Source organism: Lithobates pipiens, unplaced genomic scaffold, assembly GCF_037356315.1.
Source record: "Lithobates pipiens isolate NorthernLeopardFrog02 unplaced genomic scaffold, aLitPip1_a1.2 Scaffold_1, whole genome shotgun sequence".
NCBI classification, from domain to species: Eukaryota; Metazoa; Chordata; class Amphibia; order Anura; family Ranidae; genus Lithobates; species Lithobates pipiens.
In genome coordinates this window covers 18,828,839-18,842,915 of record NW_027507685.1, presented here as the reverse complement: position 1 = coordinate 18,842,915, position 14,077 = coordinate 18,828,839, and the positions used below count along the sequence as shown (strand labels likewise).

The window sequence follows — 14,077 nt, the reverse complement described above, 5'->3', positions numbered from 1 at the left end:
TAAGGCATAACATTTTACTAATGGAAGAAACAACCATGGGTGAACTTTTTACAGTGCCTAGGCTTCTTCCCTTACCTTATCCTCGCTGCAGGATACTGCTGTAACAGACAGATCCAAACTTCACCCAACACGGCGGGCGGGCTGCGTTTAGCAAACCTTCAAGGACTGGATCCCTTTTATAGGGGTTCCACTCCCTTGCAACCGTATTAGTAGCCCGCCAGAAAAAAACTTTAGGTAATGTAGCATGACCAAAGTCCTGGGTCCCCCCCGGGGTCCAGCCCTGCAGAGAGGCATTACAGCCAAAACCTTGTGCTTTGTATACGAGGTTCGGGTACCACCTTGGCCTCAGTGGCACTTTGGATGGATCCGGTCTGTGGAGGCTGTTTAAATCCAGCATGTATCACTCCTGGAGCTCCTCAGAGCACATCTTCACTCGTGACCAACACCTTAGACACTGGCGGAAAAAACTGAGGTACTCCTGGTAGGAGGAGGGGTTATATAAAGCAGTGAACTTCCTGTATTGGGTATACAAGTGTCCATCGCCTGAAGGTGCCTATATACTCATAGTAATTACTATGGTGCTGTGTCTTATGATGTACAATAAAGAAATATAAATTTACAAAATGTTGGAACGTGGCCAGGGTGTTACACAGACCAAATGGCATTACTAAATACTCAAATGTCTAAAGCGTGTTCTGATCGCTGTCTTACATTTGTCACCCTTTCGGATGCGAATGAGATTGTAGGCCCCCGTAGGTCAAACTTGACAAATATCCGAGCAGTATGGAATCTCTGGAAGGGTTCAGGGACTGGATAGTGTTTTTTATGGTGATTTTATTAAGTTCCCTGTAATCCACACATGGCCTTAAGGGCTTGGCTTTTTTTCCTCGTCAAAAACGACTCCTATACTAGCAGGAGAGGAAGAGGGATGGATGAAGTCATATGGCCGATGTGGTGGTAGAACATCAGCTTTTTTCTTGTTAAAGACATCCAAGAACTCCTGGTAGGCTGGTGGTACACTCTGGTTATTGGCGGGTACAGGTTGAACTGTCAAGCAACTGGTAGCATCTCTGGATTCAGGAACAAGGCAGTGCTGTAGGCAGTAGGGAGAGGTAAACAAAATTTCTCTCGATCTGGGGATTATGCGCTTGGAGCCAAGGAGTACCCAGGATGACTGGGAACACAGGCGAACTTAGGACGTCAAAGAGTATGAATTCCTGATGGCCATCGGTAGTAACAAAAAGGAGCAGTCTTTTACGTAACGGGACCAGAACTAGGCAGGGTCCCATCAGCCAGGAGAACTTCCAACCTATGTTTCTTGTGGAGCAGGGGAAGACCAAAGTTTTCTTGCCAAGTTCAAGTCCAGGAAACAGCTGCATACCCCGGAGTCAACTATGGCCTGAAGCTGGACCCCCTCTTTGGCCAACTGCAGCATGATGGGAAGGATAAGGTGAGAAGGGGAAGTTCCTGAAACCTGGAAGTACACTGGGGTATAATTGAGTGGCTTGCTGGGCCTTGCACAGGAAGTGTCCGTTTCTTCCACAATAGAGGCATAGATTGGCTTTACGCCACCGTTTTTCTTCAGGGGTCAGTGCAAATTGCACCAGACCCACAGACATAGCACCTATTTCTGGGGTAGATGTACTGGAGGTCTGATCATTCGGCCTGTCATTCCTGGTAGGAGTCTATCCAACTGGTGGCCAATTGAATGAGGACCCTAAAGAGTAGTAGGGATACCACTCCTGGCCAACTCATCCTTGAGGGATTCAGAAAGTCCTAGACAGAACTGATGTTTTAAAGCAGCCTCACTCCAGTCTGTATCTGTAGACCGACGGAAGTCCACGGTATAGTCCTCCACCGGCCGCCGAAGAGAATGCCTTCATAGAGGTGTGTGTATATATATATATATATATATATATATATATATATATATATATATATATATATATATATATATATATATATATATATATTCATACCCCCTTAAATTTTTCACTCTTTGTTATATTGCAGCCATTTGCTAAAATAATTTAAGTTACTTTTTTTCTAGTTAATGTACACACAGCACCCCATATTGACAGAAAAACACAGAATTGCTGACATTTTTGAAGATTTATTAAAAAAGAAAAACTGAAATATCACATGGTCCCACGTATTCAGATTCTTTGCTGTGAAACTCATATTTAACTCAGGCGCTGTCCATTTCTTCTGATCATCCTTAAGGTGGTTCTACACATTCATTTGAGCCCAGCTGTGTTTGATAATACCGATTGGACTTGATTAGGAAAGCCACACACGTCTATATAAGACTTTACAGCTCACAGTGCATGTCAGAGAAAATGAGAATCATGAGGTCAAAAGGAACTACCTGAAGAGCTCAGAGACAGAATTGTAGCAAGGCACAGATCTGGCCAAGGTTACAAAAAAATTTCTGCTGCACTTAAGGTTCCTAAGAGCACAGTGGCCTCCATAATCCTTAAATAGTAGACATTTGGGATGACCAGAACCCTTCCTAGAGCTGGCCGTCCGGCCAAACTGAGCTATCGGGGGAGAAGAGCCTTGGTGAGAGAGGTAAAGAACAACCCAAAGATTACTAAGGCTGAGCTCCAGAGATGCAGTCAGGAGATAGGAGAAAGTTGTAGAAAGTCCACCAGTCGGGGCTTTATGGCAGAGTGGCCCCTGACGGAAGCCTCTCCTCAGTGCAAGACACATGAAAGCCTGCATGGAGTTTGCTTAAAAAAAAAAAAAAAAAAAAAAAAAAAAAAACACACATGAAGGACTCAAAGATGGTGAGGAATAAGATTCTTTGGTCTGATGAGGCCAAGATAGAACTTTTTGGCCTTAATTCGAAGCGGTATGTGTGAAGAAATCCAGGCACTGCTCATCACCTGTCCAATACAGTCCCAACAGTGAACAGTGGTGGTGGCAGCATCATGCTGTGGGGGTGTTTTCAGGGACAGGACGCCTGGTTGCAATTGAGGGATAGATGAATGCGGCCAAGTACAGGGATATCCTAGAAGAAAACCTTCTCCAGAGTGCCCAGGACCTCAGACTGGGCCAAAGTTTTACATTATAAAAAGACAATCACCCTAAGCACACAGCTTAAATAATGGAGTGGCTTCACAACAACTCTGACTGTTCTTGAATGGCCCAGCCAGAGCCCTGACCTAAACCCAAATTGAGCATCTCTGGAGAGACCTAAAAATGGCTGTCCACCAACGTTTGCCATTCCTCCTTGCAGATCCTCTCCAGTTCTGTCAGGTTAGTTGGTAGAGGATCCATAATCCAGATGTGAAAAACTTGTTGCATCTTTCCCGAAAAGACTCATGGCTGTATTAGATCCAACGGGTGCTTCTACGAAATACTGAACAAAGGGTCTGAATACTTAGGACCATGTGATTTCAGTTTCTTTTTTAATAAATCTGCAAAAATTTCAACAATTCTGTGTTTTTCTCTCAGTATGGGGTGCTGTATGTACATTGAGGAAAAAAAATTTACTTAAATGATTTTAGCAAATGGCTGCAATATAACAGAGAAAAATTTAAGGGGGTCCGATTACTTTCCGTCCCCACTGTGCGTGTGTGTGTGTATATATATATATATATATATATATATATATATATATATATATATATATATATATATATATATATATATATATATATATATATATCCATACACACACTAAAATTTCCAGGTCACCCTTAGTCCTATTTGAAATGATCTAAACCTGAGTAAAAGAGCAGTTTTGTTAAGCATATTTCATGAGTTACGTATATTTAGAAGCACAGAATAAACTTCAATGAGATTTGAAAAAAACATTGATTAAAATTAGAGAACACTTTCAGATACCTCCCAGATATTGGTGTTAAACTGGCACCGTGTGCTAATTTCTAAAACCTATTTTAACTGGCAGTCTAACTTTCCAGTTTTTACCATCCGAAGGCAGGTTGTCCATATGAAGGCCAAAACGATGACCCTTTCCACCACAGCAAGAGAAATTTATCATTCCAAATCTTATTTCTATAATATTGCATCTTTACAATGTCACAAACGCATTCAAGTCCCCCAAGAAGGCTGGTCATCCACGAAAGAAATGCAAGAGGACAGGATAATGAGGAGAATCTCAATGGGCAATAGGTTCAACATCGCAGCTAGCTCCCCAGTTCAGCGCTGAACAGAGTAAGGATCTGTCTCATCATACAGTGTCTTGCTGTTTAAGAGAATTTGGACTGAAAGCCCACTGTGCAGTGACCAAACCTCTCATTAGCAGAAATAATTAAAATGCTAGACGACCGTATTTTTCGCTCTATAAGATGCACTTTTTCTCCAAAAAATATGGGGGAAACTCTCAGCATCTTATAAAGCAAATACTGACCAGGCACCCCCTCCCCATGTTACCAGAAGAGAGGAGGAAAGCAGAGGACAGATATCCCATGCCCCCACTAGAGCCGGGCGATCTCCCGCTGGCCCTGTCACTCAGACAGAGCAGCCGAACAATATCTGTGGTGGCCACTTGGGCTGCTCTGTCTTCTGTCAGGCGAATGTGATAACCTGATGTCAGGCTGCACATGTGGCACAGGTAAAGCTACATTTATGGCACAGGTAAAGCTACATTTATGGCATAGGACTGCATTTCTTTAGCATGTCAGGCTGCATTTATGGGACTGGCAAGGTTGCATTTCTTTGGCATTGGTCAGGCTGCATTTATGGGACTGGTAAAGCTACATTTATGGGACTGGTAAGGCTGCATTTCATTGGCACTAGTAAATATTTTTAGTACACCATTTGGTTGATTTTTTTTTTCTTATTTTCCGCCTCTAAAACCTAGGTGTGTCTTATAGTCAGGTGCGTCTTAAGGAGCGAAAAATACGGTAACCTGAGGAGCATTTTGTGTGGACAGAGGAGAACTGATCCAAAGTTCACTTTAGTAATGAAAGCAAGTTTTTATTTGGGTCCGATGGGAAACAATATGCTCATCGTCAAACTGGGGAAAGACTGGGGGGGAGGCTTCATGGTTTGAGGGATGCTTTCTGCAGGAGATGGGCCTCATACAGTGACATGACATAGTGAATGAAATGTTTTTTATTTTTATTTTTAGAACCTTTGACAACATGCGGTTCCTTCCCTGTGTTCATCACCCAATCAGCCAGCAATTTCCATGCACGACAATGACCCCTTACACAGCAAAATGGGTAAAGCATTTCCTTAAAGCTGAAAAACATTGAAATAATGAAATGGCCAGCCCGATCTAAACCCAAAAGAAAACCTCTGGAAAATCCTTGGTGACAAAGTTATGGCCAAGAAACCCACTACAGTCACCGAACCGTGGCAAACAACTGGAAGAAGAGTGGAACAAAATCACACTAGAGCAGTGTGATGTTTTGTGGACACAGATGTGCTGAAGTCACTCAAATCAGGGGCATGTACACTTCCTACTAATTATTGTAACTTTCAGAAATTTTAGTTGTAATCTTTCCCCATGCTACAGTCATTGCAGTGCTCTACAAAAGTTTTTTTTGTTGGAGTTCCTTGGTTATTTTGAAAAACACTGTTCTATTAGCATGGTATAGCCAAAACAAAAATGTCATCAAAAATCAAGTGTTTATAAACTGTTCTCCAATTTTGAATATATACACACATATATATTTATTATAATCCGGACAACAAAGATTCTGATCTTCATGTTTTGGCCAAACATATTTCTTCCAACAAATCATTATAATGAGCCAGAGTCAAAAAAACATTCTGTATCAAGGTTTTTATGCTTACTTATTTATTGTGCTAGTGAAAGAACACCAATTAGAATCAACTTTAGTGCAAATGTGATACAAAAATTACATAAATACCCACATAACAAAACAAACCACAAACAAAAACACACCCATCGAATGGTAATACACATGTTGACAAACATTGCTTTAGTACTAAAATGCAGAGAGGTAAAAGAAAAAGTTTAAATTATATTATTGCAGTTTTGAGTTTTAGAAATTGTATCCAACTGTGTTTTGGTATTCTGCACAACAGTTTGCATATGGAAGTAATGCTGTGAAGTATCAACTGATGAACTTTTGCCCTGTTCGATGAAGGGCGCTGATGCAGAAATTCCAAGATAGAATGTCCTTTTTAGAGTACTGAATCTGAATCATCAACAGATGCAGGATATTGTTAAGCAACAGGTTTGGAATCCTAATGGTGATGGTTATTGAAGTTGGCTATTAAAGTAAAACAAAAAGCTATTAAACTAAGAACTTTGATTAGTTCTTCACAGTAAAAATGGAGGTTGCATTTATTCTAAATCCAGCCCTTTCCAACAATTTAGTCCAAAGGCTAAAGTCTATGACATAACCTTTTTCTGGTCCACAGTGGAAGAATCGGCCCCGTTTTGAAACCAGAAATACTCAAAACTTGCAAGAAAAAGTTTATGCAACACTGAAACCGACTGTATTCCATAATAAAAATTAACAATGACTATTTACTCATCAAACTGACGTTACAACAATGCAACCTTTAATATGCAACCATAAGATAAAGAATATAATAGAGTGATTAATGTAGCTCAATTTTGTTCCTCAGATAATTAATTCAGTAAGCTAAAAGGTAATTACATTGTGGTATGACCTGCCCTGTCAGATATCTCTTTGGAATTCAGAAGAGAGTGTTTAATTGTACAAAAAGAACAAGCTAGAAATTCAAAGAGTGGGTGAGAGCTGTTTCATTGCACAAAGAGAACAACCTTTATTGTGTGACATTTAACATAAACTATGCTATATGCTTACGGAAGAAAACCTGTGCCCATCAAACAAAAGAAATTTACACTGGCATACTGTGGCTATTGCCAGATGCCTGCATACCTGGTTTAACATTTAGCACATCTCCTGATATTAAATTAATTCTGGAGTGCGCCATGAAACAAATATTGGCCAGCACTATAGGCAGCCTAGCCCTGCCCCCTCCCACATCTCACTATTGGCTTACTGCTATGATGAGTAGCCTTAATAACCAGCATTGAGATGGAAGCTTTCAACCAAAAAATCTGATTGGTATTTGCATAGAAGTACACCCTGGATATTCAGGGAAACCGGTTTTCTCTTATATTCACCGACCGACACAGCTCCTCTCTAACTAAATGGGTTTGTTAGCCTGCCACTAGGAGACCTAGGCAAAATTGTAACACAATACACAGAATTGTCAGTACCGCCCAGGGGGCGGACCCTGTGCCAACAACCCTCCCTGCTGCCTCAGCAGCTTCAGTTTTATTTTGCCTAGTGAAGGAGAATGACCTAGGAACCCTGCGGGCCCGTCGGTCAATTTTTTTGATGCAGGACTTATGCTTTTGCGCAACATGAATGATTCTGTGCTCTATCAACTGCCGGCTGGGTGACAGGCTGGTTGAGTTATCCTTGTAGTCCTCCCAGTCCGGCCATCGAGCGTGTGCAAGTCACAGCTACGGCTCGGCAGGCCATGACATACCTCAGCTCCAGAGGTGGTCGGTGAGCTTCAATGCTCTGGGGTATACATATGACTGGGCTACTGATGTCTGGATCACAGTATACCAAGGCCAGCAGCCACCCTGTAACTGCGCAGGAGTGGGTCTGTGATGGAACGTCTCCCAGCTCTTCAGGACTGGAAAGTACAGCTTTCCCTGCTTCAGGGGGTTGAGAAGCTGGGCATTCCCTGGGAGGTCGATTCGGGGGCCACCTCACTTCCTCCTCTTCTCTCCCATGTCCCTATCTTTCATCCTTCCCCCCCGGGGGGGCGGCTGCATGTGTCTGCTGGCAGTGTGTGTAAGGGGATTGCTGGGTCTCTCACCTGTGTGGGGGTCTGAGCGGTTAGCGATGGTCCTGGTTCCGGTGTGGGGGGTCCCAAAAAGGTGCCTGGGGAGGTTTTTTCTGGTTGGAGGCAGCACTGTTCTGTGGCTTCTATTGTCACTGCATGGCGCTGTCCAGCGGCCACTTTGGATGAGGGCAGAGCAGGTTCCCCTTGTGATCTTCAGCTGCCATTTTCTGTGAGATTTTCCTATTCAGACCATTGGCGGGCACTCTTTTCATCGCAGCTCTCTTGTGACAGCATGCCATCTGCCATCACACACTGTATCCTGTGTTCCCTGTGTATACAGGACGCTCGGCGGCCATTCCCTGAACGCTGGTGCAAGCTCTGCAGATCGTTTCACCACTTTTTTCTGCTGCTGCCGACACAGCTTCTTCACTCTGCACTTGGGTAACCTCCTGGGGACTACAGGCATGGCTAGTAACCATCACAGAATGCCTTAGGGTGGCGAGTCTGGCGCTAGGAGCCCCCCCAGCCAGCGGCAGCAGGAGGGTGGGACCTTCACTGTCCTAAGTTCCCTTCAGGTGGCAGACAGGGTAGGGTCAGCATGGCTTCAGAAACTGGTGTTTCTTCCCCCGAAATCCAGGCTATTGCAACTGGGTCAGCTGCGGACAGCGCTGTGCCCATAGACACCCTGATGGCGGTCCTTAACTTATTTGTTGCTAAAATAGAGGCAGTGTGTGGAAGGAAAGGTGTGCAAAAAAGGCCCCTGCCCTCTCCGTCCTCTGGGGAGAGCTCTGATGCAGACTCTGGCCCTGCTGCGGCTGGTGACTCCTGCCCTGACCTATCAGACGAAGCTGACCAAGACCATTCGGACAGCGAGGATGATTCCCCGTCCGGGCGCGACAAGGCGGTGGTTGGAGAACTTATCACAGCTGTGCGTGATACCCTGAAGATCCAGGAGCCAGCGGATCCCTCTGCTGATGTATCGGTTGCTTTTGGGTCCCGCAAGCCAGCACGTTCACCTAAGGTGTTCCCGTATTTGACTTATTTTGACAAATTCATCTACAGGGAATGGGGTCGGCCACAAAGGACCTTTTCGGTCCCCAAAAACATGGCGGTGCGATCAGGGCCGTCTTTAATATTGATTGGACCCTGGGCAAAAAAATTCTTGCCCCCCCCCCCATGCAATTTTACTCTCATCCTGCTCTGAGATATACAATAAATATCAGCTAGACTTAAAATCGGTTTACTGTATCAGATCAGGCAGCAATTGCAATTGGTTGCCAGCAGGTACAGCATATCATTACTGCTTATTGACGTTGCTAGAGGTTACAGCACACATTACGGCTCACCGATTAGTTGCTAGACGTTGCAGCAAATGATTTCTGCTTGTAATTTGGTTGCTACAGATTACTGTATAGGAATACTGCTCACTGATTGGTTGCTTGAGGATACAGTACATCATCTCCTCACTGCAGGGGGGCATGTTGCCGGCCACAGCCATTTACTTATGAATGTAACATTACATGTAAACATAGGGTCTGCAGGTGAGTCATCTGTACACAATAGGGCAGAGCTGGGCAGCATTAGTACCAGTACCACATATATTGGGACACAGCACATGACAAAGTTCAAAGGACAAGGAAATTTAAAACTAGGATGGTTGGCAAGTATGAGGCAGCTGCTTTGGGCCCCAAAACAATGACAGGGCCCAGGGTAGCTGCCCCTTTTGCCCTGCCTTAAAGACGGCCCTGGGTGCGTTACCTTTTTGAGGAAAGCCTTCTCAAGAAATGGTCGGCTCCTCTGGCTGTGGACCCCCCAGTAACCAGGTTAAATAAATTTATCACAATCCTGGTAGAGGGGACACCTGCATTCAAGGATCCCATGGACAGGAAGGCCGAGGCAGTGGCTGGCTCGTTTACGGTTGTGGGGTCCGCCATACGACCAGTACTGGCATCTGCACTTGTGTCACAGACACTGAGTGGGCAAAACTTTTGCACCGCATACTGGGAGAGCAAAAGGCTTTGCCTGTCTGCGTAGAATTGGCGGACCAACTAGTGCAAGGCCTCAAGTACGTTTGTGACGCGTCCCTGGATACCCTCCCCTTGTTATCTAGGGCTTCACTGTCAGCTGTGGTGCCCGATTTGGTTAAAATGCTGGTCTGCTGACCAGGCATCTAAAAGCCTTGACAGATCTTCCTTTCCTTGGCGACCGGCTCTTTCGAGCCTCATTAGATGACATTATTAAAAATGCCACTGGTGGTAAGAGTACCTTACTCCCACAAGCCAGGAAGCCTAAGGAGCTACGCCGCAGGCAAGGGCCTTCTTTTTCCGCTCACAAACTGCTTTTTCATCCGACCGGGGCTTCGGCGAAGCATCCCCAGCCTGACAGGACGGCCATGGACGGACAAAAGCGTCCCTGACATCACAAGCCTGCGTCAAAAAGTGCTACCGCATGAAGGTTTGCCCCTACCCATGTCTCGGGTGGGGGGGGGGTCGCCTTCGGGAGTTTGCAGCCCGGTAGCCCGGTAGTCCTCACGGTTATCCGACCAATGGGTCTGCGATCGGATTTCCACGGGCTACAAGATAGAATTTCTCTCTTGGCCGCCAAATAGATTCTTCCCCTCCAGCATACCCGTGTCCCGGGAGTCGAGGGGTGATTGTACCAGTTCCGGAATCGGAACACTTCCAGGGATTCTACTCAAATCTGTTTGTGGTTCCCAAGAAGGAAGGAGTACGTCCGATCTTGGACTTAAAAGCCCTCAATCACTTTGTGAAAGTGCAGAGGTTCAGAATGGAATCCGTTCGTTCAGTAGCTGCTGCACTCCATCAAGGGGACTCCCTGGCGTCCTTGGACATCCAGGATGCGTACAGGCACATACCCATATGTCTGCGGCATCAAAAATTTCTGCGTTTTTCAGTTGGGGAAGCCCACTATCAGTTTGTGGCTCTACCATTTGGCCTGGCATCAGCCAACCCCCCCCCCCCCCCCCCCGAGTATTTACCAAGGTATTGGCTTCAGTTTTGGCGTTGCTGCGACAACACGGGATCGCGATCGTGGGATACCTGGACGATCTCCTCCTGAGAGCATCTTCTGCCTCAGAGTTGGAGGAGGATGTTGCGATCACCATGAAGACTTTGGAAGAATTTGGGTGGCTGTTGAACCTAAAGAAGTCGGTGGTTGTACCGACCCAGCATCTGGAGTACCTAGGTTTGCTGCTGGACTCCAAGGAAGCGAGATTCTCTCCCTTCAGACAAAGTGCAGACCCTCAGAGCTGCGATAAAACTACTGTGGAATCGCGAGCGGTCGTCACTTCGCTTTTGCATGCGAGTCCTGGGACTCATGGTGGTCGCCTTGGAGGCCGTGCCGTATGCCCAGTTTCACACCAGGGTCTTGCAGAAGGAGATTTTGTCAAAATGGGACAAATCTCCGTTGTCCTTGGATCACTCCATCCAGGCGAGCCAGTCAGAGACTCCCTGCTATGGTGGCTGAGAACCCCGGTGATTCGGTCAGGAAGGTCATTCCTACCTCTCCAATGGACGGTGATCACAACGGATGCCAGTCTATCGAGGAGGCAGACAGAGCGCAAGGCAGACAGAGAGCGCGAGGCAGACAGAGAGCGCGAGGCAGACAGAGAGCGCGAGGCAGACAGAGAGCGCGAGGCAGACAGAGAGCGCGAGGCAGACAGAGAGCGCGAGGCAGACAGAGAGCGCGAGGCAGACAGAGAGCGCGAGGCAGACAGAGAGCGCGAGGCAGACAGAGAGCGCGAGGCAGACAGAGAGCCCGAGGCAGACAGAGAGCCCGAGGCAGACAGAGAGCGCGAGGCAGACAGAGAGCGCGAGGCAGACAATCGTGTAAATGAATCACCCCATATTACACCACTTGCTCCACCGCACAATGCTACACCAGCTTCTTTATGTGACCAATTAACCCAGCAGCAGCCTATCCAGAGCCATCTGGCGGTGCCACATCCGGGGAGTTTAACCATTTCTGCCATATATTGGAGAATTTCTTTGGTGATTTTCTGGGTTAATGTGTTTTTTTTCCTGGATGAGAGTAGCATTGACCATTTGGATCCATTGCACCTCCCTTGGGATGCGTGCCGATATCCACAAATGGGCAATCAACTTCCTGGCTAAGTATAAGAGCCTCGAGAGGGCAATGTATACCGAGGGAAGGTACAGGTCTTCATCCAGGCTACCTAGTAAACACACCAGTGGCTCCAGTTCAAGTTGAACTTGAAAAACACTGTTTATTCTAGTGACAACACGACTTCAGTATCACCAGTTTGGGACAACGCCAGAGCATGTGAATGAGGTCACCCGAGTGGGCCTGACATTTGGGACATATGGCAGAGTCCCGCCTGCCCCATTTGTGCAGTTGTACCGGGGTACAATATACCCTGTGTAGTATGAACAGGTGGGATAATCTCTGCGACGCCGACACCACTGGGCCCACTCCCAGAATCTGGTTCCACTGCTCCCCGTCAACGGGACCAACATCTCGCTCCTACCCCTCTCTACATGGTAGCAAGTCTGGAGCTTGTATATGTGATAGTAAGTGGACATATATTCTGGAAATGATTCCCTTCTTCTCTGGGTCAGAGTATATAGATTCAATAAACGTGGACACTTCTAGTCGCATATTAGAGTGTCTACGCTGATATCTAATGGCATGCTGTAGTTGTATATATAGGAAGCGTGGCCTCTAAGTGCAGGGAATTCGCACAGCAGTTGATCAAATGGTTTTAAAACATGTCCGTTGAGTATTTAGGTATGGTATCTAACCCCGGCCCCTTCCCAAATCGACCGGCTGGGCTCTCTATTCAGTTAGTTCAGTGTAAAACGGTTACGCCAAATAGGGGTCTGTCTGATATACCCCAACAGTCCCAATGTGGTTTTGACCCCTTTCCATATTTTCATCAGTGACAGAACTGTAGGACAGGTGGAGGGTACATTATGGAAGCCCATCTCCATACGAGACAGGGCAGAGTAGTCCACATCAGGGCTCAGAAGACCTCTGGAGGAGTCCGCTCCTGTCCCGAGGTCCCAACCCATAAAATGTTGCATCTGTGCCGCAAGTAATACATTTGAGTATGCAGGACCGTCAACCCACCCCGATCTTTAGGCAGTTGTAGTGTGGCCAGTTTAATTCTTGCCACTCTCCCTGTCCAAATGAGAGCTCTAAATTGTAATCTATGCACCGAAACCAGTATTGTGGTATCCATATTGGGGCATTGTGTAAAATATATAACAGCTGTGGCGCCCAGATAATTTTTTATGAGATTAACGCGGCCAGTCACTGACAACGGCAATCTACTCCAACTAGCCTGCTTTTGCTGAAATTCTTGTAGTATAGGTTTTCGATTTAGGGCTATGTAGTCTTGTGTGTCCCCAGGCACCACTATTCCCATTTAAAGGATGAAATCACATGTATGCGAGATAAGTCCTCCGGTAAAGGTGCCGGTAACGTATCCAGCGGTAACAGAGCCGACTTGTTGAAAGGCTGGCTGTAGGCCAGCCTGTATTTGTAGGAGGAGCCTGAGAGGGCTATTTAAACCTCCTCCTCTGTCAGGGCCAGTGTTGTCTGGATTTCTGGGTTATGCTGAAACTGCTGGCTCCTTGCTGAGTGACAATCATGTGTCTCGTTGGGGTGGGAGGCACTACCGGGGATACCATCCGCCCGCCACCCACCCCCTCTTCACTCTGATCCCCTTATGTTTCTCCCGGGGTTCCCGCGGGGGGGGGGTGTGATCGGCATGCCCGCCAGCTCTTTTTTTCCTGAGCTGATCTGACGCCATGTGGGGGCCGCCCGCCTGCTTTCTCCCGGTGTTCCTGCCGGGGGGTGGGGGGATGTAGCAGCTGCCCACCAGCTCTTCTTGCCAGCAGATCTGGGGGGCCGCCCCCCTGCTTCTCCCGGTGTTTTCCACCGGGGAGAGGGGGGGGGTGATCCGCCGTCTTTCCGTCCTCCACCTGCACTCTCACCTCAGCTGTCCTGCTTGCAGCCCGCCCACTTCTCGGTATTCCCGCTGGGGGGAGGGGGGTGATCAGCCGTCCTTCACCCACTCTTCCCTCAGCTCTCCTGCAGGCAGCCTGCCCGCTTCTCCCAGTATTCCCGTCGGGGGGAGGGGGGGTGATCGGCTGTCCTTCAGCCATCCACCCACAACTCTCCCCTCAGCTCTCCTGCAGGCAGCCCGTCCCTCCCCCCGGTATTCCCACCGGGGGGAGGGGGGGTGAGCGGTCATCCTCCACCTTACAATCTCCCCCCCAGCTCCGGGTGGCCAGTGTGCAGCCGCCCGGCGCTC

At 47.1% G+C, this 14,077-nt stretch overlaps 1 protein-coding gene across 1 annotated transcript in view; it reads right to left on the bottom strand.

Moving 5' to 3' along the window:
• Positions 1 to 5,759: 5,759 nt before the first annotated feature.
• ALG13 (ALG13 UDP-N-acetylglucosaminyltransferase subunit) overlaps positions 5,760 to 14,077 on the bottom strand; it is a 273,986-nt gene continuing 265,668 nt past the window's right edge. The window contains exon 31 of the mRNA XM_077485629.1: positions 5,760 to 6,215. The gene's annotated coding sequence lies outside the window, so the exon portion shown is untranslated. The remainder of the gene's footprint in view (positions 6,216 to 14,077) is intronic.